General features: G+C 36.1%; 1 pseudogene; it reads left to right on the forward strand.

The window, feature by feature from the left end:
* The first annotated feature begins 375 nt into the window (after nucleotides 1-375).
* LOC118842470 lies at nucleotides 376-26112 on the forward strand (annotated as a pseudogene).

Raw genomic sequence — 26112 nt, forward strand, 5'->3', positions numbered from 1 at the left:
TATAACACAGTGACAGCAGCATCAGAGAAGAGCAGGGTGTATACATGGAATATATCATAAAGGAAAAAACCCAACAAGGCTTGGCAATCAGTTGGATATGGAAAATGAAGAAGAAGGAACAGATAAGGATAATAACTAGGTTGTGAGCCTGGGAGACTGAGAGTGTGGTTTTACCCTTGACAGTAAGAAGGAAAGGAGGAAGAATGAAAGGTTTGGGAGAGGGAAGATAATGAGTTCACTTTTAGATATGTTGAGTTTAAGATTTTTATGAGACACCTAGTTTGAGATGTCTAATAGGTGATTGGAAATATAAGACTAGACATCAAGAGAGAGGTTAGAACTGGAAAAATAGATCTGAGAATCATTGGCATAGAGATGATAATTAAATCCATAGAAGCTGGTAAGATTGTCAAGAAAAATAGTATAGAGGGAGAAGAAAGCCCCGAACAGAATCTTGATGGTATATTCACTGTTAGCTGGCATAACATGGATAAAAATCCAGTAAAGGAGACTGAGGAAAAGCAGTCAGGTAACAGAAGTACCAGGAGAGAGTAGTATCATGAAAACATAGAGAGAAAAAAAGCATCAAAATGAGGATAACCAATAGTGTTAAAGGTTGCAAAGAGGTAAAAAAGTATAAAGGTTGAGAAAAGACCATTAGATTTAGCAATTAAGAGACTTGGAGAGACCAATTTTAGCTGAATAATAAGACCAATAGCCAGACTACAGAGATTTATTAAGAAAATGAAAGGAAAGGAACTGGAGGCACTGAATAACTAATAAGAATTTTTTAAAATAATTATAGCCTTGTTAAGGATCTTAGCCAAGAAAGAGAGGAGAGATATAGGATGATCCCTAGTGGGGACAGACACTTTTGGATAACACTTGAGGATAAGACACATATGAATGTAGGTGTTAGGGAAGCAGCTAGTAGAGAGGGAGCAGTTGTAAATGAGTGAAAGTGTGGGGATGATAGAAAGACCAATTTGCTGAAGATGTTGGGATGGAATGGCATAATTTGTACATGTAGAGGAGTTTGCCTTGGCAAAGAGAAGGGCTGCCTCTTCATGTGAGACAAGGGTGGAGGAGGAGATAGTGAGGGAAAGCGTATGAATCATAGTAAATAAGGATGAAAGAAGAGAGTTCTCAGACAGTGTCCTCAGTTTTTTCACTGAAAAATGAAGAAAAGTTCTCTGCTGAGAGGGTGAGGACACAAGAAAATTTGGCAGGCTTGAGAATGGATAAAAGGGTTTTGAAAAGGCACTTTGCTAAGTGGGAGGGTACATTGAACAAGGAAGTATAAAAGTATTGTCTTACAGCAGTGAGGGCCCACTTGAAATAGTTTCACTATTTTCTCCAGCTTTGTTCAGCAGTGCCTGAGTAGAAACAAAGATAGTTTAGATGGTGAGAATAATCCAAGACTGAGTTTTCATAGGTAAGATCTTCAATAGGATAATCTGTCAATGGTGTCAGGAGAAGAGTCCAGACAGGAGTTTAACTGGGTTCGCCAAGGGGTCAAGATGGGGAAACAAAGAGTGTCGTCCTTATAGCATTGGGGGCCTGAGAAAGAACTGAGGAATAGAAGGATTGGAGGTCATAGTGCAGATGAAGAACAAGATTCAGAGTAGTAAGGCAGAGGGAGAGGTGGAATGACTATTGATTATGATCAAAACCCACAGACATGGAAGTGGAACATTTGTGGGTTACAGTAATATCAAGGGTACAACAATCTGTGTACAGTTGAGTTTGGATAGAGGAATAAGTCATGGGAAATAAGTAAGTTGAGGAAGTGGAAAATGAAAGTGCTTGAGTGTCAATATTTATGTTGAAGTCCCCTAGAATGAGGATAGGAGTTTGGGAAGAGAAAAAGACTAAGAACTAGATATCAAACTCTTTGAGGAAGCAAAGAGAGTGTCTTGGGGATTAGTAGAAAATAGCTGCCAGAATATTCACTGAGTGATAAATAGGGATTGAATGAACTTTAAAAGAAGAATGGTTAATGACTGATGATAATAGAGGGAGATCCCAGAAGTGGCAATGGGGAGCAGGTATTCCAACTCCCACATCACAGTCACTGTGGGAATAGAATATTAATAAAATTGTATACAGTGATGGAAAAGATGGACAGGTGAGCTATGTCATCAGGATGGAATCAGGTCTCAGTGAGTGCAAGAAGATGGAGGGAATGAGAAAGGAAAAGGTTTAAGATAAAACCTAGCTTGTTACCTATAACTGAGGCATTCTAGAGAGCACAGTGGAAGTAGATAGGCTTGGAGCTGGGTGGGGGGAATGATAATAAGGGAGTGGTCAATGGAGAATGGAGCACAGAGTTTGAACAATGGCAGCTGGGGTTTCAGAGTCACCAGGTTGGAGAGGAAATATGCTAATCATTGAGGAATAAATTAAGATAGATTTTCATTGTCCATAGGAATGCAGCCTTGGGTGGAATTGCACCAGTGTGTTAGGCAGTTATGTGGACCTGGAAAGTTCTGATGAGGGTGAACACAGGGTGGAGTGGAGGATGCCATGGAAGGAGTTAAGACAGATTCAGGGGAGTTGTAGGAGACCAGAGAGGGCATTTGAAGCACGATGAAACAGTTACTCAGGAAAGTGAGGAAGGTACCCTTTCTTCCTGGAGACTGCCTAAAAATACTTTTAAACCATGGAAGTCCTACATTGGAGAACCTAGGCAATATATCACCATATTACAGATTTAGAACTAGAAGGGGCATTAGAGATCATTCAGTTCAACCATTTTATTTGGGATGAGGAAACTGAGGCCCAGAAGGGTCAAGTAACTTGTTAAGGTATTAATTGTCAAAGCTTAGGATCTGAATCTCTGCCTTAAAATCCACTGTTTTTTTTTTTTTAATTCTACCACACCAGCTCTCCAAGCATCTTGGCAACCAAATGAAGTTTTCATCTTCCATTTAGCAGTTAAACATCATGTTACCATAGTAATAAAATCATTCGTTCACTAGTAAGATCAAAGCTAATATGCAGGATTTGTATTTCTTCCATTAGTTTGTAGAATAGAAGGTAATACATTTCATGTAGGTAATGAAATAAAGGTATTTAACAAATAATAAGATTCATTTTCTTTAGTAGTTTGTGAAGGAACATGCTTATGAAGAGCCTCATGTTCAGTGAAAGAACATGATTTTTGCCTCCTTTTTATGAGACATTCCTAAGTTGGCCTGGGGCAACCCAGGGCTACTTGAATATTTACTAATGTTTAGTAGTACTTTTAAATAGCTCTTCTCTTTTCTAGTAAATTTATCTTTAATTATTTCTCTAAGTGCCTCAATTAATTAATAGTATTTTTAAAGAAATAAATTCAATTCATCCTTAATTTCTAACTTATATTCAAGGATCTTCATCTCAGCTGATCCAAAATCCTCCTATCATTCTGTACCAGAATTAATAAGAACAAGCAGTTAAAACAAAATTAGAAAGAAAAAGCAAAAATAGCATCAGTTATAGGAATTCCTAGCTCCCCTTGAGATGCAAATAATTGACAAGTATACTGATGGTAAAACAACAAAATCATCAGAGTTCCCAAGGAAATTATTTCCCTTCCCAGCATGGATAAGAACTACCCAAAATTAAACCAGAAATACAAGGGATTAAGAACAGGGTGAAAAAATAGTCAGGACTATTGGACTGTTTTTCTTTTTCCTTTTTATACAACTATCTTTCTGCACATTTGCTATGCTTGGCTGGCACTTTTTTTTCCATGCCTATCATTTGCAATCAGAACACAGAAAACAATTGCAATCAGTGCATTGCCCCCAACATAGGCACAATTATCACCGTGGAATGTAGAGCTGGAACAGACGTTGGAGGTTGGTCCAACCCCTTCATCATACTAGGTAGAAGGCTAAAGTCCGCAGCTAGCCTGTAGCAAAATTGTGACTAGAATTCAAGTTTTCTTAATTCCAACTCTAATGCTTGTTTCACCATAACACCAATCAAGGTTGATTTTTTTGTCCTCTTAATGAAGCAAATTATGCAACTGTTGGGGGAGGCAGAACTCTTTTTTCACCTTTATGGGAATTTGTGCATATGTGTGCAGCTATGTATTCTGTGCTTTGTGTAGGGAAAATTATAGTACCAATGACAGGAAATAACATATTAAGGAAAATTAAATCAATTTTAAAATATTATTCTTGGATACCAAGTGAAATAATAAAACATGTAATCACTGTGTAAAGTGAGAGTCATTGACTCATCATATTAAAAACTTCCTTTCTCAAGGGATAGACTATTACAATCTTAACATGGACATCAGGCCAAGTTATAAGGATGCTCAGCACTGCTTAACACCATGTACAAAGTGGCCTTACTCTTATAGAGCTATGTATCTAATTAAGGGGACTAATAAACAATTCCCTGACTACAGCAGGTGTTTAATTCAACAAGTATGTATTAGTCAACTATTATGTGCAAGATTAGGTATGGGACTTGAGCCCAGGTATTCCTTATTCTGAGGCCAGCTGTCTACTAGCCAGGCTTCCTCTTGCCCCATTTTTGGCACTTCACCCATTCCACTACCTGCATGACCCTAGACAAGTTAACTTTTTAGTGCCCCTCCCAGGTAATTCTCTAAGATGATAAATTCCAGAGAAAGTGATGACCTTCACAGTTAGCAATTCATAACCAGCAGTTTCCACACTGTTAAACTCAGAAGTCAAGCCCCATTCCCCTGCCCCCTAAAATGTACAAGGTACTATGATAAGCTCTGGGGATAGACACTGAGGCAAAAATGATTCAATTCCTGCCCTCAGGAGTTTACATTGGATTGAGAAAAAGGAAAGTTAGAAAAGATATGATATGTAAAGAGATAAATATAATACAAAGAGAAAAGTGTTAGGTCAAAGGAGAGATCCATACAACAAGCTCTGGGAATATTTTCATAGGGTGAGAACATTTTTAGGGGAGTAGGTAGGAAGAATGAGGGATAGCTCTATGGAAAATTTGGCACCTGAGCTGAGCCTTTAAAAAAGAGCCAGATTTGGAAAGACAGAAATGAGAAAACAACTCAGACATTAGTGAAATCCCAATGAATGCACAGAAGCAGACTAAAAAAATTTATGTTGCTGAAAAGAATCTTAAGTCTCCACTCTGGCAATGTTACCTCCTCTACAATCTTCTCTCTGATTAGTGAGTTTGTCCTTTGAATCTCAACTTGAGGAAGCACCAGTGTGAATCATGTTCACTCCAAAGGATTTAGCCATGATTCTCCTGATTCCTTCTATAATTCCACTTTCAGCTCCTTTATACAGTTTTTCTTTCTCCATTAGGATGTAAGTTCTTTGAGAAAAGAGAATGTCTTTATTTTTGATTGTATTTGTAATCCCAGCACCTACTAAGCATTTAATAAATTCTTCTATCTATCTATCTATCTATCTATCTATCTATCTATCTATCTATCTGTCTATCTATCATCTATCTACCTACCTATCTTCTAGCATCTATCTATATAAAGTTAGGTTGGAGCTAGACTGTGGAAGACCTTTAATATCAATCTAAGGAGTTTGTATCTTCCCTTACGTGCAATAGAAAGCCCCCAAGGGACTTTAAGCTAGGGAATACCTGGTCAGAACTGTGTATTGGGACAAATATTTTGATCATTATGTGATAGATACATTGAAAGACAAAAAGCTACAGACAACATTTATAAAATTAAAATTGTCCATTGACATAGTGTTAGAAATAATGGCAATCAGCACTAAGGTGTTGATTAAGTGGAAAGAAAGAGATTAAAGAGATCCTAAAGAGGTAGAATTTAAAGGTCTCATCAACTAATGGGTATCAGGAGGGAGAGGAGAGAGTCAAAGTTAATACTGAAATTTCAGGCCTAGCTAAGGGTAAAGGATGGTGGTGAAATTTAGAGAATAAGGAAATGTTAAAGGAAGGATGGATTTAGGCAGGGAAATAATCAGATCAGTCTTGGACATATTGAGTTTGAGATGATGGTGAGACATCCAGGTGTAGAGGTGCATCTGACAATTGGAGATAGTGTACCCAGGGGTGGGGAACCTGCAACCTTGAGGTCACATGTGGCCTTCTAGGTACTTGGATATGGTCTTCTTACAGAGTCCAAGTTTTATTGAACAAATCCTTTTATTATGGGGATTTATTCTGGGAAGTTTCAATTCAATCAAAGGGCTGCACTTAAGGACCTAGAGCATCATGTGTGGCCTCAAGGCCACAGGTTCCCCACCCCTGGTACTCAACCAAAAAAAGAAAGCATGGTTTGCTATACATTTGGTAATCTCCTACATAGAGGTGATACTTTAACCCCTGGAAACAGATAAAGTAACCAAAGCAAGGGATTAGAGAACACAGAAGGCAACTGCTTTTCCTTCAAGAAATGATGACGTCTATTTATAGGAGTTATCAATGAGAGATCTGCAAGCTGGAGTTGGAGAATGAGCTTCAACTCCAACTCTGGTGACTCTGATGACTCTGGTAAAGGGGTAATAGGGAGTGTTACTGAGACATATTTGATGAGAGCAATAACAGAAGACTATTGCCTTCTCAGGCCATATTTCCAAGATATAATAAATCTCTCAATACTTGCCTACCTAGTGACTAATATGTACTTCTGGTGATTCAAGTGGGCATGAATGACACTGTCAAGCTAGAATGTATGTTAAGGATTAGTAAATCTTGGATAAGAAATCAAAGTGTTTTCATCACTAATGGCAAATCAGCAACTATATTAAGATTGTCATACCAGAAAACATATTTTCTATTTCTTAAAATATAAGAACAATAGGATTTTAGAATAGAGTATATATAGTAAGGATACAAAAAGGTAAAAAAAAATGTAGAGACGATGTTACAAATATAAATTAGATACAGTTTGTACAGTGTCGTGGAAATCTAATCAAAGAACTTCTTACTGAAAAAGGATGAGAGGGAAAAACTCTCAGGCAGACAGATAAATGGGTAGATAGATATCTACAAGGCTAGATACAATAGAGAATGACTATGGTATAGAAAAACAGAAGAGATGCTTAGAAATCTGCAAACAACAAAATAAAATAAAAGAACCAAAATAAAAAATAGGATCTGAGATACACGCACACGCATACGCAATTATGTGTGTGTAGTGAATTCTGATAAAAGTCAAAGTTACTATTGCAAGTAGGAAAATATGACCTTACAAAAATCATGAAGACTTGCAAAGATAAAGTATGTGACTGAAATATGTATCTGGAAGGGAAAAATGTATTCAAGGGAACAGAAAAAAGCATTGTGCATTAAGAAGATAAGCTCATATGATTGAATCCAAAAGGTTGAGGACAGAATTATAATGTGTTTAATAAATGATCAATGAAGGGAGGAACCGAACATTGTTTTCAGAATACACTACAGACCACCTGGACAGAAAGAGGGAAGAATTGCGTATTATGGAAAGCAGATTACAATCCTGCCATGAGGGCATGCTAAAGTAGTGACAGACATGTACATTGTCTATAAATCTGCTGAAACCCTTTCTCTGCCAAAAGCAAAGCATATCATAATTTGCTTTATTTGTCTAAATGATGATTTTCTCCTTCAAAATGTCAGAGGAGACCACACCAGGGGGATGCTTCTGATTCTGTTTCTCCTCAATAAAGATAAACTGGTTGCAGAGAAACAAATGATGGGAACCCTAGGAGGAGGGTTCTATTGTAGAAATTCCAAATGATAAAAAGAGAGGAAAACCAGGAATGGTATGAAATGAACCCTAGATTTGGGGAGAGTACATTTCAGAGGATTTAGAGAAAAGTTAGATAGGATCACATAATCTAAAATTCTACATGGGAAGTCAGTCCAAGAAGGATGAGGAACTGTCAAGAGTGCCATTTTGAAGATACCAAGAAAAATAAGTGATAAAAGGAAAGAAGGGTAACTGTCTAAAGAGCTGATTATAGATGTGTAGTGGAGTTAAGGACCCACTTATATTTTTAAAGGACATGTAGAAGATGGAAACTAGAGAAAGTAATGGAGAATGAAGACAAGAATGTGACATGATCCTGCAAAAATCATATCAAAAATACTAAAGTTCAGAATGAGCTAAGTCTGACAAGGTATCCTAAGGAAGATAAAATACTTTGTACGTGAGTGTGCTTTTAAAATCTACTTTGGGGGAAAGAGGAGGAACAAAGAAGTTAGAGGAATGCTACTTGGCATGGAGGGGATGCTGATAACAGATGATGAAGAGAAGGCAGACCTACTCAACTCATTTGTTTCTGTTTTCTCTGCCAAAGAGAATAATCTTTTGGCTGGAAAATACAGAACATAAATATGAAGCAGGGAGCTGTAACTCAAGATAAGTTGTATTAGAGCACCTAGCTGCCTTTGATGGAATGAGTTGACATCACCAGGACCAAATGAAGAACATTTAGCATTAACTATAGAAAAGCATACTTGACAAGTTTATCAAATTTGCAGATGACAAAGAGTTGGGAGAGATAACTAATGCTGTATGACAGAGCCAGAGTACAAAGAGGTTTGACAATCCAATATAGGGCCAAATCTCATAAGATCAAATTAAAGAGAGATGGCTGTAAAGATTTCATTTGAATCTTAAAAAAAATCAGCTTTGCAGATGCAAGCGTGGAGGAAGAGGTTCTTAAAGAGCTGTTGGTTCATCTGAAAAAAAAAAGTGTAGAAGTTTCAATGGATTGTGAACTCAATGTGAGTTAACAATGAACACACACAAAAAAAGCCATCACAATTTTTAAAAAAATGTATTTTTTGCAGCACTGAAAAAGGTACAGCTTTCAGGAGTAGGTGGGTGGTTCAGCTATGACATCTGCAGTATTATTTTTATTTCTATACACTGAATTTTCAGAAGGACATTCATAAGTTCAAGAACCCTCAGAGGAGGATGAACAAGATGGTGAAAGACCTGAAGATCATGCCACAATAGAGGATGGAATCTAGATGGCAGAGTAAAGACAAGATTCTAGTTGAGCCCTCCCAATGTTCTCCTCCAAGCAACTGTAAAATAATGCATCAAATCAAATTCTAAAGCAGCATAACCAAGAAAGGTCAAATGAGACATTTTTCCAGCCCCAGACAACTTAAGAGATCAGAATAAGAGATCTGTAGCACAGAGGTAGGGGCTGGCCAGCATTGCAGAACAGCAGCAATACCAGCTACGGGCCATGGAGATGTTGGTGGCACAAGCAGCATCAGTTCTACCAGGAGCGCTCATTGCCTAGAGACAGTAAGGAGATTGAATATCCAGTCAGAAAGAAATTACAAGGATCCCTGTGCTAGTACTGGGTACAGGACCAGGTGCCACTTGGTAACTCTGCTGCCCATTACTCACTTTTGGATCACAGTTCCCGAGCAGATAAGAGTGCTTACATTTTGGTGGCAAAGGAACAGGAACCTACCAGAGTGCAGATCACAGTTCCAGTGAACAGAGCAGTTTTGGTTGCAGAGAGGAGAGACCTTACTTGGGTAAGGAACAGGGGACAGACCAGGATAATAGTGACAATACGTCTCCTTGAATCCTACCACCTTCGAAGCACGCAAAACTTACAGATGCCTAGAAGTAGCTATGAAAACAGCAGGGCAAAAAAATCCTAAAGTTTGAGACAATGATTGCCAAATCCCTGACCCACAGGTGAGCAGAGACTAACTCTTAAATAAAATCCAAAGTCAAGAAATAGGAAGAAAAACAAGGAAACAACAACAAAAGAATCTCACCTCCTACCACCCCCCAAAAACTACAATAATAAGGAAGTTCAGAAACTAACAGAAAGGAACAGAAACTTAGAAGAAAACCATGATGTGAAAACATTTAAAAGCAAAGCCTTAAAGAAAAAGTTGTAGACTATACCCAAGCCCAATCAGAATTCCTAAGAGAGCTAATGAAAGAAATTTTTAAAATTATATTTAAAATCAAATTAGAGCGGCAGAAGAAAAACTGTGAAAAGAAATGAGAGCAATGCAAGAAAATTATGAAAAAGCGAATTAATAGTTTGGTAAAAAGAGTCACGAAAATACTGAAGAAAATAATTTCTTAAGATCATGCCATATGAGCATTGGATGAATGAAGTGGGGATACAGAGTCCATATAAAAGAAAATTTTATGGGGTAGACGATGCTTACTACATTGGGCAGTAAGTAGAGTGCTGGAGTGAGGAAAACCTGAGTTGAAATCAGGCATCAGAAACTTACTAGCAGTGTGACAATAAGCAAGTCATTTAAAATCTTCTCACCTCAGTTTTCTCATCAGTAAAAGAGGGATAATAATAGTGACTATGTCCCTGGTTTGTTGTGAGGATCAAATGAAATAATATTTGTAAAGCATTTTGTAAACCTTAAAGCATTGTTTATATGCTGTAATAAAATGATAAAATGTTAATAGCACGTTATAATACTAATTAATCATTTGTTATGTTTATAATTATTAATTATAACCATCAGTTTCAAAAGACAGAACCAGCAGCAATATGTGGAAGTTTCAGGGAGGCAGTTACACTTGCCTTAAGGAAACACTTCCTAACAATTAGAGCTGTTTAAAAACAGAATGGCCTGGATCAGGAGTTTGTGGGTTCCCCCTTACTAGACATCTTTAAGTAAATACTAGAAAGAGAATTCTTGTGTCAATAAGAGTTAGTCTAGACGACTTCTGTGGTCCCTTCCAACTCTAACATTTTGTGATTTTGTAATTCTGTGAAGGCCCATAAAGGATAGAATAGAGTAATTATGATCTTTATCAATGAAGAATTCTCAATTAAAATAAACACAATAAGGAAATAGGAGGGAATGCTGGAAATTGCAGTAAATGGACTATTCAAATTGCTATAATTAAACAAGGAATTGTTTTGCAATAACCCTCATGAAAGATCACAGGGCTGAGATTTCAGGGTAGAGAGAAGACTTTCTGTCTAAAAAAAAATCTTCTGGTCCATCATTTTCTGATGCTTAAAATTCCTTTAAGAAAAGAAGGCGTCTAATTCAGCAACTTGAAATAAAGCTTAAAATCCATATATCCTTAAGTGAGCTCATGAGCAGAACCAAGAGAACATTGTATACAGTAACAACAATATTGTTTTAGCAACAACTTTGAGTAACTGATGAAGTGACATTTTGACTATTGTAAATATCCAAATTAACTACAAAGCACAGAAGAAAGAAGACACTATCTGCATTCAGGGAAAGAAATGATAAGTTAAAGTATGTATATAATGGTTTTACAGATAGACAGACAGACAGATAGACAGATACACATATTTGTGTCTAATGGTAGCTATCTCTCGGGTGAAGGGGAGGAAGAATAAAAGAAAAAAAATTCATGATAGCTTTATTATATATTTAAAAGGAATAGCAAGTAGTACACAAAAGATTTGCAGTTTCATGGACAATTATCTTTTTTTTTCTATTCTGCTTTTATGGAAATGCTTGTTTTATTTCTTAAATTAGTAATAAAACAAAATTTTTTATAAAGTTAGCTCATTGGCTTAAATTAATTCACACTACATTGTGCACTATAGATTCCAAAAACTTTTTGAATTCAGATTTTCATAGTAAAGAGGCCAATGGGCACCCATAAGTCATAAGTATATGTTTTCTCTTATGGTTGGTATATCATTTTTCAGTTGTATCTGACTCTTTGATACCCTATTTGGGGTATTCTTGGCAAAGACACAGAAGCAGTTTGTCATTTCCTTTTCTAGCTCATTTTATAGATGAAGAAACTGAGGCAAACAGGGTTAAGTGACTTGCCCAGGGTCACACAGCTAATAAGTGTCTGAGGCTAGATTTGAACTCAGGAAGAAGAGTCTTCCTGACTCTACCCACTGTGCCACCTTGCTGCCTGTTTTCTCCAATATTTAGAAAGTCAGAATTCATAGGTGATCATGTTGACCAAATGCTCTAGCTATTTTTCTGTGTATTTTTCCTTATCTAAGTGACTTGTCATTTGCAATAGCATTTTTTGACTAGTCCTTAAACTTAACCTCAAAACCATAGTTCCTGTCTCACCTACCCTGGGAAGAAGTGATTAATGTGGTGGATATAGTGCTGAACTTGGAATGAGAATACTTGGATTCAATTCCCAGTTCTGGTATTTGCTGTGTCATTCTGAACATGCCTCTTAACTTCTTGTCACCTCAGTTTCTTCCTCTGTAAAATGGGAAGAAAAATACACTTCCTACCTTCTGGGTTGTGAGCCTAAAGCACTTAGAAAACATTAAAGGTCGATTTAAATGTGAGCTGCTATTATTAGTTCTATGTCAAAAAATGGTCTGCAGTTTTATAATTGTCTATAACCCAGCTCAGTTAGTGGTGCTAGGTTTTCCCTTGAATTAGCCTAATCCATATAAATGTATCTGTACATTATTTCTAATAAACAGTAAGGAATGATAATTACAATATTCTCAATCATTTTATATAAGTAGTATGATAAAATCTTGAATATAATATTATACACAAAACATTTGGGCTAGAATTGTGGTTAGATCACTGTAGGGAACTCCTTCTATTCATGCATATCAGCAACATTATCTGTGGCTTATTGCCTTAAAGAGTTGTCTGGTACCTAAAGAGGTTGAAGTCTTGGACCATGTCCCAGAGACCATAGGCAGGGTCAAGACTTGACCTCGGGAGTTGTTGGCTCCAAGGCTACCCCAGTCTGTTACACAACAGTGACTCTCATATATCAATCACCAAAACTTTCTGGAGTACAGCCAGTACAAAAGCAAAGGGTTGAGAGATGAAGCATTATATGTGAAGAATAACAAGGGGAACTACATGGCTGAATCATCGAGTTTGTGGAAGACAGTAATTTATAAATAGATTTAAAAATTGGAAGAGGCCGGAACATTAAAAGCTTTAAGTTTAAGAGGTATTCATATTTGATCATAGAAATTATAGGGAACAAATGGAGTTTATTGAGTAGGGGAATGTAGGGAAATCATTTTGCAGCTGAAAAATGGATTAGGGTAGGGAAGAGATTTGAGTTAGAGAAACCAATTAGGCGAATATTGAGATAGTCCAGAAGATAAGCGATATGGATCTGAATTAGGGCGTTGGCTGTGTTAGTGGAAAGAAAGGGACATATATGAGAGATTTTGTAAAATTAGAAAACAGATTTGGCAATCGATTGGATATGGGTAGGGAGGGAAAGTGAGGAATGACACCAAGATATTGAAGCTGGATAGGGTGGAAGGATGGTTGTAGTCTCGAGAGTAAGAGGGGAAGTTTGGGGAAAAGATCATTAATTCTGTTTTGGACATGATGGATTTACGATGTCTATGGGAAATCTCATTTGAGATGTACAAAGGGCATTTGGTGATATAGTGCTGGAGCTTAGGTAAGATATAGATCTGAGAGGCATCTACACAGAGACTATAATCAAATGAAAGATGATGTGATCACCAAGTGAGAGACTATAGAAAGAAATGAGAAGAAAAACCAGTACAGAGCCTTAGAAAACCTACCATTGGTAGGTACAACATTAATAAAGATTTATCATGGACCTGTCTTACTTTCTCATTCTTCTTATACTTTACCTCCCTCCAAGAAACCTGTTATCTAACTGCATTGGCCTACCTGCTACTCTTTGCATCTGACACTCCATCTTTCATCTCCAAACCCGGATCTTTATGCTGGAAATATATTTTCACAATGTTTCAACGAAGGTTATGTGGATACTTTTTAGCAACAGAGACTAGAATCTATGCCATTCATTCATTCATTCCTTTATTCATTAAAATAACGAAAACAAAATATTTAATGAATGTCAACTAGGTACATTAGCCTACTAAATACTGAAAGAGATAGTTCAAGGGACCTGGAATTTTACCAAAGTAAGAACTCCCTTCACATATACAGAACTAATAACTCCTCTCTCCTACCCCTACCAGTAACTTAGCATATAGGCTCAAGAGCTTCTGTGGGTAAGAAAATTCATCATCCTGAAATCAATTTAATAATTATCCCAAGCTGCTTCTGGGGCAATGGGTATATGTATGAGAATGACCTGACTTATTTTAGGAGATATAAACATAAGTATGAAAGGACATAGAAGGAGGTAAGTTATATTCTCAAATAAATTTTATAACAAAGGAAAATGTGATAATACATGAAGAAAAAAGTGCTAGGAGAGGTCAGACAGGGAAGATGTCACTTCAGGCTGCGGTATCGTAATGGTATTTACCACAGGTATTCAAGAAGATGCAATTTGAGTTGTCAGCTGTGAAAAATAGGACTTTAAAATACAAAGATTAGCAAAGAACATGGCACAAGTGAGAATGGCACAAAAAAGGCCCAGAGGCAGAAAAGTGCAGGGTGGGTTTGAGAGACTGGGTATGAATTGTCTTATTTGATTAGAATACAGGACATAGAAAGGAAATAAATATGAGAAAAATCTGGAAAAGAGAGGATTGAACCAAATATTAGAATCTTATTTCAAGCTAAAGAGTTTGGACTTGATTCATTTTGCGTCACTGAAGCTATTTGAGTAGTGCTATGACATGATGAGAGCAGAATAAGAAAGTTTACTATACCTTCTTCCCTTTTAAACCTCCTCAACACATCATCCAGTACAATTTCATCTATGTTACATATGATAACATGAATAAGAATAACAGTTATAACCAAAACAACTTCCACAAATATGGTGCTTTAAAGCTTTGAAGGTAGAGCAATGATGATCCTTCCCACTTTTACATGTCTTTGACAGACCCTGACAGACTCATACAAGATGATGAGACAAAACTAAAAATATTTAGATGTATATTTTTTCTCTCTTATCATGAAGATCCAACATGCTTTTCTTTGGTGCTATTTTTATAGAAGGAATTATGGCCTGAAAGGACCATAAATTGTATACTTATTAAGAAAATTCTGAAGTATGACCATAATTCGAATTATTTTTTAGCATCATAATACTTTTATCCAAGCCATATAAATTTGACTTATCTCTGTCCCTACATTTTGTAACAAAATCAAGATCAATAATTATATTCTCTTTAGGTTATAGTCCAAAGAACTAACATGCAAAAAGGGATAGTAAAGTACAATCATAAAACACTTCATAGTAGGCTTGTTAAGACTTGAAGCCCATTGACATAGTGTCTAATACATTTCTTCAAAAGAGATGCAAAAAGCCTATAATATATACATTTATTTCCTGCCTCCCATTACTGGGGATGTAATTGTGTTCTATCACATTATAGTCTGGTAGAAATGACCTTCTTTTAAAAATTCAAAACCCTATAGCAGAAAGAACCATCTCATTTGTCTTGAGGCATTAAGTTGATATCTTCATTTTTTCTCTCTTAGAGGCAGCTCTAGTAACTTGGGAACAATACATGACCTTGTATCAGTAAGGTAAGATTCATGACCTTGAGGATGACCATGAACATGCCTGTATGGTTTGGAATTGCAAAGTATGAAAAACTCTCTAGGTAAAAGGCAGAGGAAATATAACATTTATTTAGACTCCCGAGGATAAAATCTGAAGACCAGCTACTCCAATTCTATATAGCAGTAATTATATTCCAAAACCATTAAACCTACCTCAATGTAGCAACAAGGAAATTATAATACAATGTTATAGTGAGGAACCAAGTCATCCTGTTAACCTTACCCCCTGCAGGGGCCTTCCTGTAAACAATCAATTAGGAATCCTCACTTTCCACTCAGTACTCTTTCTGTAGCTCCTTCTGCAGCTCTGTCAACTCTGAGTTCCTGCTCCTTCTTGGGCTGAATTCTGACTTCTGTAGCTCCCTGCAGATTCTGCTGCTCTCAGTTCTGGGCTCTCTTTAAATACAGTCCTAGTCAGCATCTGATTGGCTAGAACTCAGGTCTCTTATTGGCTGAATTCATGATTGACAAGAACTCAGTGCACATACCATTGGCTCTGGTCTTAGCAACTCCCCTTAGGGCCCTGAGGGCTTCACACCCAAATTGGCTTAGTACCTAGTAAGTAGAGGCTTTAAGCCTACTTACAAACAAAGATATAATCATGCTTTCCCACCTAGGCCTATCTGAGGCCTATTGAATGGGTGGGGGAGATCTTTGATCACTGCAGACTGCTATTAAAATGTGTAACAATCAGCTGATGGGAATCCCTTGCCTGTACCAGCACCCCAAACCAAAACTCTGTTGTGAGGTTATTTTGGGCTCAGAGAATATGTTGTTCTGAGTGTCAAAAGTCCCCTTCAATTCCAGTGGTTAAGAATTTGGAATTGAATTCAGTCTTTTGGGGGTTCCAACTTCACTCTTAAAAAACAAAACAAAAAAAAACTTCCTGTTTCTAAGAAAAATGACTAAAAAAGGCATCTTGGACATCAAACAGCTCTTACAAAAGAACATTTTGATGAGTTAAGTGTAAACGAACTAGTAACATATGGATCAAATTTCCCTAGGATTCACTTGGATTTCAAAATTAAGGGAAAAATACAAAATAAAAAGGGAAAAAAAGATTTGGTTTCTGCCAACTTCAAGACATTTAGTAAGTGATTCAAGGCATTTGACAGGCCTCACTTGTGGCTAATTAGATGCACCCTCAATAAAAGGATATGTACAAGGGTCCTTTCTAAACTGACATTTTATCATCTCTTTCTTGGTTGAGTGTATATAGATAAATTATCTTCTAACTAATGGGACATCTTAGAAGATTTATATAACACAAGAATCTGTGTTTGAAAATTCTTACTGATATCAGTTATGATAAAGTAAACACAATTTGAAAAAAGTCATGCTTTCTCTTTCCAAAACAGTGTCTACCATTGCTACTTCATAGGATGATAATTACCACTCTTTTGTTCCTTGAGTTTAGTCTCTCACTGGAGGCTGGATTTGGTTGTTCCTTCCAACAATGCAGATTCATGCTTGTCCTTCTTCTTTGACCATTCTCTGTGTTCTACCATAAGCTTATTCCCAAAGGCCCATCCAATATCCTGAACACTTTCCTGGATATTCCCTACCACTTAGATACAGTATGATTCTACCTACAATAGTACTTGGTCTGTCCACCTGTCATCCTTTGCCCTCTCCACATGACCAGCTCAACCCCTCTTCCTATTACATATTTCCCTCAATACAGCTTTAATTCTGTTCTTAGAAAGTCCTCACTGGTCATATATTGCAGCCTGTTCTGATTGCCATTTGCTTTTTCTTTTGTATTTAGTGTGACATTTATTTTTAAGTCTTTGGAGACTGTTGTTTTCCATGCCTCATTGCCATACAGCAATACTAGTAATAATATTGTAGCAGTATTATGCTTGTAGTAATATTGGTATCAAAAATGGGCCTTTATTTCTAGGGGAAACTTGGGCTCACTAAAAGTATTTTGGAATTTCCTAAAACCATTATCAGTCACCCTGCTTCTCTTCAATTCTGGGTGCAACTTGCCCATTGTATTGCCTGTCCCAGATATATACACACATATATATATATATATATACATATATATATACATATATATATGTATATATATACACATATATACACATATATATACATATATATATATATATATATAGTAGATTTTCTATCCCAATGCATATTATAATCTATGTGACAGACACTTGTCATCAATCTGGTGTTCTGTATGTAGATGGTTAGGCCAAATTCTTTTGAGTGGTTATAGCTCTTTTCCAGGAGATGCTGCACTATTGCTGGGTTAGATGAAACCAGTATAATATCATCCATACACAAAACCATTGGAGAACCTTTACATTGAGAGGGAATGCCTCTTCAATTTCAATGCTGTTCTGGAGGTCCTTCATCACACTGGCAAATGTGTTGGTGATACATGCTATCTATTACAGAGATGTGATTGATTTAGAATACAGAATGAAACAAATGTGTTCACACACACACACACACACACACACACACACATATATATATATACATACATACAAATAGCAATTGAAAAAAATTTTATTGCTTGATTATGCATATTTATTACAATATTTTTTCCAGTGGGAATGGGGAATAAGAGGGAGGAAAAATACATTTCTATTAATTTTTTAATAGAAGAATGGAAGGTGCCACAGTTGCAAAGTGCTTTGCATGCACTTTCAGATGGGGTCACTGTATTATGAGCTTTGCTTAATTGTTTTACTTTGTTACAAGAGATCCATCATGATATGAGATCTGTAAATTTTTGTAATATAAAAAAACATATCAATATAATTTTAAAAAACCTACACCTCCCAATTTTTTTGCCTCACGTGTTTGTAATCAGAATATCTTTACACAGTTATTTTTCTTGTTTTAATTTTAAGCAATCCTGAATATTTTAAATGTATGGATGAAAGATACCTTGTTGAAAGAGATCATTTAAGTTAACATTTTTCTCTGTTGAATATTTTTTCATAATCAACACAAAATAAATACAATGAAATCTCCAGTCCCTATCAGTATTCTTTCCCAGACTATCACCCTGCTGTGACTAAACTCCCTTTTTTCTTTCTTGAAATCTTGGGGAATCAGTTTAACCCTGCAGTTTCCTCTACAATCAATTCTCTTGCTTTGTATTACTGCTGATCATATCCTTCCAAAGAGCAACCTTAACTGATTCCTACTATTCAATGTCTTCAGTTCCAAATACAAGCTATGGGATGAAGATAAAAGAAATCATGAAGTCTTGCTGAGGGATTATTCATATTTACAAATATAAATAATCATAAAAAATATCAATTTACATTCTAAACCAGCATTGACCTTGTCTGCCATCTTTCTTTATTTAGAAAATAAGTCAAAGGTTAATTTCTAGGCACTTTCTGCCTAGAAAAATGTTTTAATTAATGTCAACCTCATTTCTGCTGTTTAATCTCTATTATTCACCACTTTCCTGAATAGTTCAGGACTGGGTTGTTTCTATCATGTTTCTATATATACAATATATTTTCCTAATTTTCATTCTTTCTCCTGTTTTTTTTTCTTTTTCGCTAATTATGATCTTTGTCCTGACGTTTTGGTCATATTATTATACAGAGAAAGCTGATCCAAAGAAAACTCCCAATCGGTGAGTCTTTTCCTGGATGCCAAAATATAACCTCTTCCATTTTAATGATGTTTTGTGCTTTCTATGTCCAATGGTTACCAATTCTTTTTCAAAATAAAATCTTCATGATGTAATGCATAAAATTTATTTTTAATCTAGAAGTTTCTAGCCTCCCTCATTTCTTCTTTCTGTTACATACTTTGCCATATATTTCTCACCATCCTAGTTGGAAACATTGTACATATATCATTAGTCAAATTTCTCTACCTCTTCATCCTCTGCAAGGAATATTGCTGCATACAGAATATGATTTTCAATATGTCCTTTTAAAATGTTTATTGTGAATAATACAAAACAAGATAACCAAATATTTTCAGAAATTACATATTTTGTTGCCTTTGAGTATATGATAAAACGAACTTCATCAACCCACTTTTATACCACTCAGAAGAGTATCTGAAAACAATTCCTCCATTATAGCAAGTCCTTATTTCTGATCATTTAATTTATAGAAAGAATGTCAAGATTTATATTTTTCATATCCTCAATTTTCACTTGTTGGTAATTAGACAAGGATTTAACAATTTAGAGTAACAACAGCCAAATTAAACTTTATGGACAGTCTAAAAACTCTGTTACTTATTGGTACCTTCTTCCCTCTTTCCATAATATTGCCATCATCACATCAAAAGCAGAAAGGGGCCAAAGAAGGCTAAAGGCCAGTTTGTATTTTTATTGGTTTCATGACTTATAGCAATTAAAGATTTTATGACTGATATATTGGTGAGATGGAGAGGCCGGGAGTTGTTTCATTATATTTTGATGAGCATAGAGTTTGAAGGGAAAATGAAAGAATGGGAAAGAACTTGGATTGAGAAGTAGCCAAAGGGGAAAAAAGAGGGTCGATGGAACAGAAATAGATTGAATCAACTATATATCACTAGTGTTGAGCCCACTCCTGTTTCAATGTCTGCTTTTCTTCTTAAAGAGAGAACATAGACAATTTAAAAATATTAAAGGATAAGAGGAAGGCAGTATATAATTAGCCAACAAAACTGTGTACAAGAATTGTATCAACTAACCCCCAAAATGGAGTAAGGCAGTGGACTAGATTAGAAACAGAATCCAAAACTCTTGATTGTAAGAAGTCTATTTGAGATTTTAAAAAAAAATCACAAGATATAGGACTTTCAGGAGCCAAGATGGAGGAGTAATCATTAAGTCACTCTCTCTTATTGGCCTCTAAAAACCCAGAAAGATAGCCCCAGGAAAAATACTGGAACAGCAGAGCCATAAGAAGCACTGGGTACAGCAGATTTTTAGCCCAGAAGACTTGGGGGATTAACAAGAAAGGTCCCTCTCACTCTGGTGGAAGGGAAGCAGTATAGGACAGGAGGTAATCAGGCAAGCCCCTCCTCAGCAAACCAGAGGGAGATCCTGAGCTCCAGGGTGGTGGAGCAGGCAAGTACTAACACCAGGACCCTCGAGTACATTGGCAAGCCAGGGGCACTGGAAAACTACAGCTCCAAGATCTACCATATGCACAGTGGGCAGGTATCCTCCAGCAGCTGAACCTCCCTGTTCTTCAGCACAACTCCATGTGGGCAGGCATCCTTCACCAGCCAAACCTCCCCATGCTTCAGTGCAGCCCTGGTGAACAGTAGTCCTCGAGGGGCCAGACATTCTCCCCTCCCCTCCTCCACCCAGAGAGCTTCAGTGTAGCTCCAGGGAAACACGGAAAACCCTACCTAGTTTACCCTCTGGCCTCAACACATCAGACACCACCACTAGGACCACAGCTCAGCACTAGGTAAGGTGCCAGACCCTTACAACCTCCAGCTGCCAACACCTGAGGCCCCAGTACACAAAGTCAGTGACCAGGCCCCTGGCCCCCAGCACAAGAAGCTTGGGTCAGTGCCCCCTGTGCTCCAGCAGGAGAACTTAACTTTAAAAGACACAAAATAAGCAAACATCATGTACAAAAAGCAGAAACTGACAATGACCATAGATTCTTTCTTATGAGGACTGGGAAGACCAAAACACAGATTCAGAAGACAACATTGTCAATATTCCTACATCTGAAACCTCAAAGGGAAATATGAATGGATCTCAAGCCCAAAAAGCATTTTTGGAAGAGCTAAAGAAAGACTTTAAAAATTAAATAAGAGAGGTAAAAGAAAAATTGGGAAAAGAAATGAGAAGTATGCAAGAGAGAATCAATAGCTTGGAAAAGGAAGGACAAAAATTGACTGGAGAAAACAAGTCCTTAAAAATTACAATTGGATGAATGGAAAAAAAGTACACTGAAAAAAAGAACTCCTTAAAAGTAGAATTAGGCAATGGAAAAGGAGGCAGAAAAACTCACTGAAGAGAAGAACTCTGTAAAATGTAGAATTAGCCAAATGGAGAAAGAGGTACAAAAGTACCTTTTAGTTAAAAAGAAAATAATTCATTAAAAATTAGAATTGGGCAAGTGGAAGCTAATGACTCTATGAGACATCAGTAGTCAGTCAAAAAATCAAAAGAATGAAAAATATAGAAGAAAACATAAAATACCTCACTAGAAAAACAATTGAACTGGAAAATAGATCCATGAGAAACAATTTAAGTGCTATTTGTCTACCTGAAATCCATGGTCAAAAAAAGAGACTTGACAGCATCATTCAAGAAATTATCAGGGAAAACAGCTGATACTCTAGAACCAGAGGATAAATCAGTCACTGAAAGAATCCACCGATCGCCTCCTAAAAGAGATCCAAAATTGAAAACACCAAGGAATATTGTAGCCAAATTCCAGAATTATCAGGTCAAGGAGAAAATACTGCAAGCAGCCAGAAAGAAACAATTTAAAGATGGTAGAACCACAGTCAAGATTACACAAGACCTTGAAGCTTCTACATTAAAAGATTAGAGAGCTTGGAAAATGATATTCTGGAAGACAAAGGAGCTTGGATTACAACCAATGATTAACTACTCAGCAAAATTGAGCACAGTTTTTCTGTGGAGGAGGTTGACATTCAATTAAATAAGGGACTTCCAGAGCTTCCTGATGAAAAGACCAGAGCTCAACAGAAAATTTGATTTTCAAACACAAGACTCCAGCAAGGCATAAAAAGTTAAACAGGAAAAAATTCAATAAGGGTAAACTGTTTACCATCCCTACAAGGGAAGTAATACTTGCAACTCTTGAGAACTGTATCTTTAATATGACATTTAGAAGGGATATACTTAGATGAAGGGTGTGGGTATAAGTTGACTTTGATATGATGATAAAAAATCAAATTAAGAGATGAAAAGGGATTGTACTGGGAGAAGAGGAAAGGAGGAGGCAGAAAAGGATAAATTGCATCACATGGAGAAGCATAAAGACCTATCGTAGTAGAGGGAAAAAAGGAGGGAGATAAGCATTGTTTGCACCTTACTTTCATCAGACTTGACTCAAAGAGGAAATAACATACTCAGGCATAGAAATCAAACTTATCCTACAGGAAGCAGGAGGGGAAATAGGAAAGAAAAGTAAGGGGGTAGATAGAAGGGAAGGCAGACTGAGCGAGGTGGTGGTCAGAAACAAAACACTAGTGAGGAGGGAAAGGGAGAAAAGAGAGAGAAAAGCATAAATGGGGGGATAGGATGAAGAGAAAGACACAGTTAATAATCATAACTGTGAATGTGAATGGGATGAACTCTCCCATAAAATGGAAGTGGATAGCAGAGTGGATTAAAAAGCACAATCCTACAATATGTTGTTTACAAGAAACACATTTGAAGCAGGGGGATATACACAGAGCAAGGTAAAAGGCTGGAATAGAATATGTTGTGCTTCAGCTGAAATAAAAAAAAAGCAGGGGTAACAATCCTGATCTCAGACAAAGCAGAAGAAAAAATAGATCTAATTTAAAGGGAGAAGGATGGAAACTACATCCTGCTGAAAGGTATCATAGACAATGAAGTAATAGTATTACTAAACATATATGCACCAAGTGGTATAGCATCCAAATTCTTAGAGCAGAAGTTAAGGGAGTTATAGGAAAAAATAGACAGCAAAACTATACTGATGGGGGGACCTCAAAATCCTCCTCTCAGAACTAGATAAATCTAACCACAAAATAAACAAGAAAGAAGTTAAAGAGGTGAATAGAACTTTAGAAAAAGTTTGGTAGATCTCAGGAAAAAATTAAATGGGGAGAGAAAGGAATATACATTTTTCTCAGCAGTACATGGCACTTACACAAAAATTGATCATGTATTAGGGCATAAAAACATCATAATCTAATGCAGAAAGGCAGAAATATTAAATGAATCCTACTCAGATAATAATGTGATAAAATTACATATAATAAAGGGACATGGAGAGATAGAATAAAATTAATTGAAAACTAAATAATCAAATCCTAAAGAATGAGTGGGTCAAACAACGAATCATAGAAACAATCAATAATTTCATCCAAGAGAATGATAATAATGAGAAAACATACCAAAACTTATGGGATGCATCTAAAGCAATTTTTAGGGGTAGTTTTATATCTCTTAATACTTACTTGAACAAAATAGAGAAAGAGGAGATCAATAAATTGGGTATGCAACTAAAAAACTATAAAAAGAACAAATTTAAAACCCACAATTAAATACCAAATTAGAAATTTGAAACCAAAGGAGAGATAAATAAAATTGAAATTAAGAAAACTATTGAACTAATAAATAAAACTAAAAGCTGGTTTTATGAGCAAAACAATAAAATAAATAAACCTTTGGTTAATTTGATTTTAAAAAAGAAGAAAACCAAATCACCAATATCAAAAATGAAAAGAGTGGAGTCACCACCAATGAAGATGAAATGAAAACAATAAATAGGAGCTATTTTGTCCAATAGTATGCCAATAAATTTGACAATCTTAGTTAACTGGATAAATATTTACAAAAATACAAATTGCCCGGATTAACAGATAAGGAAGTAAAGTACTTAAATAACCCCATTTCAGAAAAAGAAATTGAACAAGCAATCAATGAACTCCCTAAGAAAAAATCTCCAGGGCCAGATGGATTTACAACTTAATTCTATCAAACATTTAAATAATAATTCCAATACTATGTAGACTATTTGGGAAAATAGGCAAAGAAGGAGTCCTACCAAATTCTATTTATGATACAAATATGTTGCTGATACCTAAATCAGAAATAGCTAGAACAGTGAAGGAAAATTATAGACCAATTTCCCTAACAAATATAGATGCAAAATTTTAAACAAAATATTAGCAAAGGGGTTACAGCAACCTATCTCAAGGATCATACACTATGAGCAAGTAGGATTTATACCAGGAATGCAGGGGTACTTCAATATTAGGAAAACTATCAGCATAATTGACAATATCAACAACAAAACTAACAGAATTTAATAGATGCAGAAAAAAAGCTTTTGACAAAATATAACACCCATTCCTATTAAAAACACTAGAGAGCATAGGAGTAAATAGAGTCTTCCTTAAAATGGTAAGTAGCATCTACCTAAAACCATCAGTAAGCATTATATGTAATGGGGATAAGCTAGAAGCATTTCCAATAAGATCAGGAGTGAAACAAGGATTTCCATTGTCACCACTGTTATTCAATATGGTACTAGAAATGTTAGCTTTAGTAATAAGAGAAAAAAAATAAATTGAAGGAATTAGAATAGACAAAGAAGAAACAAAGCTATTGATCTTTGCAGATGTTGTGATGGTATGCTTAGAGAATCAAATAAAAAACTACTTGAAACTACTTGAAGCAGGATATAACATAAATCCACAGAAATCATCAGCATTTCTATATATTACTAACAAAGTCCAACAGCAAGAGATAGAGAAATTCCATTTAAAATTACGATAGACATTATAAAATATTTGGGAGTCTACCTGCCCAAACAAACCCAGGAATTACATGAACATAATTACAATACACTTTTCACACAAATAAAGTCAGACCTTAATAACTGGAAAATATTAATTGTTCATAGTTAGGTCAAGCTTAGATAATAAAAATGACAATTCTACCTAAATTAATTTACTTATTCAATGCCATACCAATCAAACTACCAAAATTTATTTTATAGAGCTAGAATAAAATAACAAAATTCATCCGGAATAACAAAAGGTCCAGAATATCAAGGGAATTAATCAAAAGAAATTCAAGAGAAGGTGGCCTAGCTGTACCAGATCTTTAATTATATTATAAAGCAGTAATCATCAAAACTACTTGCTACAGGCTAAGAAAAAGAGTGGTAGATCAGTGGAATAAGTTAAGTACACAAGACAAAGTAGTCAATGACTATGGTAACCCACTGTTTGATAAACCCAAAGACTCCCACTTCTGGGTTAAAAACTCACTATTTGGGGGGATCACAGCACTGCTGTTGGTGCTGCTGCTGTAGGCTGTGCCCGGGCTGGGCCAGGTGGCTGAGGAACCCACAGAGCTGCAGTCATCTTGGGCCCCCTGTGGCAAGTGCCACTTCTACATCAGAAGTCAAGTGTATCCAGGGGAGGCAAATGACGTGCTTGTGTCAGACCACTCCCTGCACCAGAGCAAGGTCAAGATTTCTAAGTCAGCACCTTATTGGGAAGGAACATCTGTGATAAATGGAGAATTTAAGGAGTTCAAATTAATTGATTATTGAAGAAAATATTTGTTTTTTTCTTCTATCCACTTGACTTCTTTTGTGTGTCCTACTGAAATTATTGCTTTTACTAACAGAATTGAAGAATTCAAAGCTATAAATATTGAAGTGGTTGCATGCTCTAATGATTCAGTTTACCAATTTCGCATGGATTAATACCCCTGGGAAGCAAGGAGGACCTGGGACAATGAAAATTCCACTTCTTCCAGATTTGACACACTAGATTTCAAAGAATTATGTAGTTGATCTGGAGGACTCAGGTCACACTCTTAGAGGCCTTTTCATTATTGATGATAAAGGGATCTTATGACAGATTACAATGAATGACCTTCCTGTTGGCAGATCAGTCAATGAAATGCTTTGTTTAGTCCAAGCATTCCAATACACTTACAAACATGGAGAAATTTGCTCTGCTGTTTGGAAACCTGGTAGTGAAATGATAATTCCAGATCCAGCTGGAAAACTGAAGTATTTCAATAAATAA

The sequence above is a fragment of the Trichosurus vulpecula genome, chromosome 3 (assembly GCF_011100635.1).
Source record: "Trichosurus vulpecula isolate mTriVul1 chromosome 3, mTriVul1.pri, whole genome shotgun sequence".
Lineage (NCBI taxonomy): Eukaryota > Metazoa > Chordata > Mammalia > Diprotodontia > Phalangeridae > Trichosurus > Trichosurus vulpecula.